General features: G+C 46.9%; 1 pseudogene; it reads right to left on the bottom strand.

Moving 5' to 3' along the window:
* Window positions 1-1,242: 1,242 nt before the first annotated feature.
* On the bottom strand, window positions 1,243-6,911 carry LOC116685561 (protein DENND6B-like; annotated as a pseudogene).
* Window positions 6,912-7,089: the final 178 nt, after the last annotated feature.

Genomic DNA, 7,089 nt, shown 5'->3' with positions numbered 1-7,089 from the left:
CCCCCTCCACAAGGCTGGACAGGACTACGGGGACATGTCCAAGCAGCTTGGTGAAGACATGTCCACTGTTGGAGACATCATTAGAAAATGGAAGAAGCTAAACATGACTGTCCATCTCCCTCGGACTGGGGCTCCATGCAGGATCTCACCTCGGGGGGTCTCACTGATCCTAAGAAAGGTGAGAAACCAGACCAGAACTACAAGGGAGGAGCTGGTCCAGGACCTGGAAAGAGCTGGGACCACCGTTTCCAAGTTACTGTTGGTAATACAACTGAGACTTCATGGTTTAAATCCTGCATGGCCCGGAAGGTTCCCTGCTTAAACCAGACCATGTCCAGCCCGTCTTAAGTCTGCCAACGACCATCTGGAGGATCCAGAGGAGTCATGGGAGACGTCATGTGGTCTGATGAGACCAGAATAGAACTTTTTGGTCCTGATTCCACTAACCGAGTTTGGAGGAAAAGAATGATGAGGACTCCCAAGACACCTACCCTACTGTGGAGCATGGGGGTGTAGCATCATGCTTTGGGGGGGGTTCTGCACATGGGACAGGGGACTGCACTGTATTAAGGAGGACCGGGGCCATGGATTGGGAGATTTTGGGGACCAACCTCCTTCCCTCAGTTAGAGCATTGAAGATGGGTCGAGTCTTCCAACATGACAAGACCTGAAGACCACAGCCAGGAGAACCAGGGGGCTCTGGAGAGACCAGATCAAGGTTCTGGGGGGCCTAGCCAGTCTCCCAACCTAAACCCAATAGAGAATCTTGGAGGGAGCCCAGAACCTGACGGTTAGAGAAGATCTGTGTGGAGGGGGGGCCAGAATCCCTTCTGCAGGGTGTCAGACCTGGTGAAGGACTACAGGAACCGTTGGAACCAAAGGCTGCTGGACCAGATATTAACATGGATCTTCTCAGGTGTTAAATACTTATTTACAGCTGGATCATACAAATAAATAGTTATAAATCATACATTGTGATTTCTGGATGTTTTTTAGATTATGTCTCTCACAGTGGACATGTCTCTCACAGTGGACATGTCTCTCACAGTGGACATGCACCTACGAGGACATCAGACCCTCCATGATTTCTAAGTGGGAGAAATTGCAAAATAGCAGCGCGTTAATACTTCTTTTTCCTCACTGTAACTTGTGATGTAATGTTTCTAAAACGAGACGTCCCCCCCCCCGGTGATCAGCTGATCACTTCCTGTATTTGAGCGATGTGATTGGCTGTTGGCTCACCAATGGGATGATGAAACTCTGCGTGAGCTCCAGCAGGTGTCGCCTCAAGATGGAGGTCTGGACCTCGGGGGCGCTTCCTCTGGATCCCCTGACACACATCACACACAATGATACCACATAAATACACACAATACCCACAATAATAACAATAATACAATACACACAATAATAACACCATACACACAATAATACACACAATAATACCATAATACACACAATAATACCACAAGCACACTGAATCACACAGACAGCAGAGACAGACAGACAGACAGACGCAGACAGACAGACAGCCAAAGAGAGATATGTAGATCAATAAACAAGGAGATGTTTTACCTTCAGAAGTCTTTTAATTAAAATCAATCTTGTCTTTGTGTAGAAACGTCTTGAACTCCGTGTAGATGCCTGCAGACGGAAGTCAACTTCAGTCAGTATTAAACTACTGACACCTGGTTTAGCTTCAAATACATGAGAAAAATAATTTAGTTTAACATCAAACACCCGCAAAATCATCATCACAAACCCACCAGACTCCATGTAAATAACCACTACTTTTAGTGTGGTATAGAGCAGCATATCTCCACCAGACTCCATGTAAATAATCACTACTTTAGCATGTATGAGCAGCATATCTCCACCAGACTCCATGCAAATAATCACTACTTTTAGCATGTATAGAGCAGCATATCTCCACCGACTCCATGGTAATAATCACTTCTTTAGCGTGTATAGAGCAGCATATCTCCCCAGACTCCATGTAAATAATCACTACTTTTAGCGTGTATAGATCCATAGCTCCACCAGACTCCATGTAAAATAATCACTACTTTTAGCATGTTATAGCAGCATATCTCCACCCGACCCATGTAAATAATCACTACTTTTAGCATGTATAGAGCAGCATATCTCCACCAGACTCCATGTAAATAATCACTACTTTTAGCGTGTATAGAGCAGCATATCCCACCAGACTCCATGTAAATACTCACTACTTTAGCATGTATAGCAGCATATCTCCACAAGACCCATGTAAATAATCACTACTTTTATTGTGTATAGAGCAGCATATCTCACCAGACTCCATGTAAATAATCACTACTTTTAGCGTGTATAGAGCAGCATATATCCACCAACTCCATGTAAATAATCACTACTTTTAGCATGTATAGAGCAGCATATATCCACCAAACTCCATGTAAAGAATCACTACTTTTAGCGTGTATAGAGCAGCATATCTCCACCAGACTCCATGTAAATTGCTACTTTTAGCGTGTATAGAGCAGCATATCTCCACCAGACTCCATGTAAATAATCACTACTTTTAGTGTGTATAGAGCAGCATATCTCCACCAGACCTCCATGTAATAATCACTACCTTTTAGCGTGTATAGAGCAGCATATCTCCACCAGACTCCATGTAATAATCATACTTTTAGCGTGTATAGAGCAGCATATCTCCACCAGACTCCATGTAAATAATCACTACTTTTAGCGTGTATAGAGAAAAACTAAGTTCGGTGTTAAATGAATCACCTGGTTTGGTGTCCAGAGTTTTCAGCTTTGGACAGTTTCTTCACCTTCACCTGTTTGGGTAAATAACCTGAGACCAAACAGACCAAATCAGAGAAGAAGAAGAAGGTAAAGAAGTGTGAAAAAAAAGAAGAGAAGAAGAGGCACCGGCCATCTTGGTTTCTCCGAGCCGGACGATGTCGGCCCAGTTCTGGAATGTCTTGATGAAGAACGGGTTTGGTGACGCCCAGGACCACGCTAGGCCTGCAGACAGACAGGTAGCAGACAGACGGTAGCAGAGAGACAGGTAGAGACAGACAGACCGTCATACACCCAGTAGCAGACAGACAGTCAGACAGGCAGGTCAGAGACAGACAGACAAGTCAGACAGACAGGTCTGACAGACAGTAAGACAGACAGGTAGCAGACAGACAGGTCAGACAGGCAGGCAGGCAGACAGATAGGTAGCAGACAGGTCAAACAGACAGGTCAGACAGACCGGTCATACAGGAGTCAGAAGACAGGTAAGAGACAGACAGGATAAAAGGTTAAAGTTACTAACGGCGCCTGCGTCCTGGTGGTGAACTCTCTGAACTCGCTGTCGTGGACGGTGAAGTAGGGACGGAAATCACAGCAGCTCCTCAGAGGACTGATAATGCTGGGGACAGACAGACACACTGCTCTGGGATTGGGTTGAGAGACAGAGACCACTGCTCTGCTACTCTTTTAGCGTGTATAGAGCAGCATATCTCCACCAGACTCCATGTAATAATCACTACTTTTAGTGTGTATAGAGCAGCATATCCCACCAGACTCCATGTAATAATCACTTCTTTTACGTGATAGAGCAGCATATCTCCACCAGACTCCATGTAAATAATCACTTCTTTTAGCATGTATAGAGCAGCATATCTTCACCAACCTCCATGTAATAATCACTTCTTTTAGCGTGTATAGAGCAGCATATCTCCACCAGACCCATGTAATAATCACTTCTTTTAGCATGTATAGAGCAGCATATCTCCACCAGACTCCATGTAAATAATCACTACTTTTAGCATGTATAGAGCAGCATATCTCCACCAGACTCCATGTAAATAATCACTACTTTTGCAGTATAGACAGCATATCTCCACCAGACTCCATGTAAATAATCACTACTTTTAGCATGTATAGAGCACATATCTCCACGCAACTCCATGTAATAATCACTACTTTAGCATGTATAGAGCAGCATATCTCCACCAGACTCCTGTAAATAATCACTACTTTAGCGTGTATAGAGCGCATATCTCCACCAGACTCCATGTAAATAATCACTACTTTTAGCAGGTATAGAGTAGCATATCTCAACTGCTCTGTGATTGGCAATTGAGTTACCTGATGAGAGCCAGCACAGTTTCCGAGGAGACGGTTGGAGACGGTGCCATAAACGACCAGTGTTCCCCTAGCAACACGAGCTCCCAGAGCATCTGAAGGTGAACTAGGACCGGGCTGGAACACCTGGAGGTCAAAGGTCAACAGGAAGTTCCTTATTATCCTGATAAGAATCATCCTTTTATTCTGTTGTGGCCACGCCCCTTCCTGTTATTCCCACCCCGCCCCTTCCTGTTTGTAGCCCCATCCCATCCCCTCCTGCCTGAATGACACATGTGACTGATGTCAGTTTAAAGGCGTGGGACCAAGCTAAGGGGGCGGGGCTTCCCTCTCTATAGTGAGACCAGAAGACAGACTGAAGAGGTCCAGCTCGTGGACGGAGGGCAGCACGGTTGGCGCCGGCAACACCTGACGACATAAAAGAAACTTTATTGTTCACCCACAGATGACCGCTAATCACAGCGATGTCAATAAAGAACTAAAGTTACCTGTTGACCAGTCTGTCGGATGGGACTTCCTCCTGATTGGTCGGTTCTGGAAGGAATCCGAACCTGAAGAACAAAATATACACGTTCTATATATATATATATATATATATATATATATATATATATATATATATATATATATATATATATATATATATGACCCTCCCCTCTACAGGCCCCGCCCCTTACCTGTCTACAGGCCCCGCCCCTCACCTGTAAGACCCTGCCCATCAGCGGCAGGTGGAGCGTCAGTCCAGGAACGGGGGAAGGCCATTGGTCGATCTCGCTGCAAACTGATTGGATGAGAGAAGAGGTCAGGTGACACTTCACCAAGTTAAGGTCTTTGCACACTGAGTCATAAATGTCTCTCTTGTTGTCTGTCCTGCGTCTCTCTATCTGCGTCTCTCTGTCCTGTGTCTCTCTCTGTCTGCGTCTCTCTGTCTGCGTCTCTCTGTCTCTCTGTCTACGTCTCTCTGTCTCTCTGTCTGCGTCTCTCTGTCTGCGTCTCTCTGTCTCTCTGTCTACGTCTCTCTGTCTCTCTGTCTGCCTCTCTCTGTCTGCGTCTCTCTGTCTCTCTGTCTACGTCTCTCTGTCTCTCTGTCTGCGTCTCTCTGTCTGCGTCTCTCTGTCTCTCTGTCTACGTCTCTCTGTCTCTCTGTCTCTGAGTCTCTCTGTCTGCCTCTCTCTGTTCTGCGTCTCTCTGTCTCTCTGTCTGCGTCTCTCTGTCCTGCGTCTTTGTCTGCGTCGCTCTGTCCTGTGTCTTTCTGACTCTGTCTGCGTCTCTCTGTCCTGTGTCTTTCTGTCTCTCTGTCTGCGTCTCTCTGTCTCTCTGTCTGCGTCTCTGTCTCTCTGTCTGCGTCTCTCTGTCTCTCTGTCTGCGTCTCTGTCTCTCTGTTCTGTGTCTCTCTGTCTGCGTCTCTCTGTCTCTCTGTCTGCGTCTCTCTGTCCTGTGTCTTTCTGTCTCTCTGTCTGCGTCTCTCTGTCTCTCTGTCTGCGTCTCTGTCTCTCTGTTCTGTGTCTCTCTGTCTGCGTCTCTCTGTCTCTCTGTCTGCCTCTCTCTGTCTGCGTCTCTCTCTCTGTCTCTCTGTCTGCCTCTCTCTGTCTTCGCTCTCTGTCTCTCTGTCCTGCCTCTCTCTGTCTGCGTCTCTCTGTCTCTCTGTCTGTGTCTCTCTCTCTCTCTGTCTGCGTCTCTCTGTCTGCGTCTCTTTCTGTCTGCGTCTCTCTGTCCTGCTTCTCTCTGTCTCTCTGTCTGCCTCTCTCTGTCTGCGTCTCTCTGTCTCTCTGTCTGAGTCTCTCTGTCTCTCTGTCTGCCTCTCTCTGTCTGCGTCTCTCTGTCTCTCTGTCTGCCTCTCTCTGTTCTGCGTCTCTCTGTCTGCGTCTCTCTGTCTCTCTGTCTGCGTCTCTCTGTCCTGCGTCTTTGTCTGCGTCGCTCTGTCCTGTGTCTTTCTGTCTCTCTCTGTCTCTCTCTGTGTCTTTCTGTCTCTCTGTCTGCGTCTCTCTGTCTCTCTGTCTGCGTCTCTCTGTCCTGTGTCTTTCTGTCTCTCTGTCCTCGTCTCTCTGTCCTGCGCTCTCTCTCTGCGTCTCTTTCTGTCTTTGTCTCTCTCTGTCCTGCGTCTCTCTGTCTTCTCTGTCCTGCGTCTCTCTGTCTCTCTGTCCTGCGTCTCTGTCTCTGTCTCTCTGTCTGCGTCCTTCCGTCCTAAGATTTGGGACCCGTAATGATGAGTAAGCATGACATCATCACCTGCTTCCAGACACGGCTGCAGCTTGTCGAAGAACTCTGGAGCAACGACCTGCAGCATCGCGTGGAACATCCCATAATACGGTAACCTGGATACCAGCACCAGAGACTGAAAGACACAGAGGACATCCCATATACGGTACCTGGACCAGCACCAAAGACTGAAAGACCTGAGGACATCCCATAATACGGTAACCTGGATACCAGCACCGAGACTGAAAGACACTGATGACACCCATAATACGGTAACCTGGTACCAGCACCAAAGACTGAAAGGACCTGAGACACTCCCATAATACGGTAACCTGGATACCAGCACCAGAGACTGAAAGACACACTGAGACATCCATAATACGTAACCTGGACACCAGCACCAAAGACTGAAAGACACTGAGGAACTCCCATAATACGGTAACCTGGATACAGGCATGGTTTGAGTCAGCCAATGGGAATTCAGCCCGGTGTCAGGTGACCTGACCTTCTGGAAGTATCCTCTCTCACAGAGACGTCCTTCCATTGTCTGAAGTAGACGTAACCGAAGAAATGGACGCTCGGTCGGTCTGTGGAGACAAGAGACGTACTTTATATATATTATATATATATATATATACACAGTATATACATGTACATGTACTTCTTCTTCTTCCTGCTTCTGGAAGAAGTCGTGTTTCTTCCTCCTCTCCCTCTTATCTCAGCTCCTGTTTAGTGTCTTCCTTGTCGTGTGGAACTGTTTTCTCC

The sequence above is a fragment of the Etheostoma spectabile genome, unplaced genomic scaffold (genome assembly GCF_008692095.1).
Source record: "Etheostoma spectabile isolate EspeVRDwgs_2016 unplaced genomic scaffold, UIUC_Espe_1.0 scaffold00570019, whole genome shotgun sequence".
Classification (NCBI taxonomy): Eukaryota; Metazoa; Chordata; class Actinopteri; order Perciformes; family Percidae; genus Etheostoma; species Etheostoma spectabile.
This window is presented reverse-complemented; position numbering and strand designations above follow the sequence as displayed.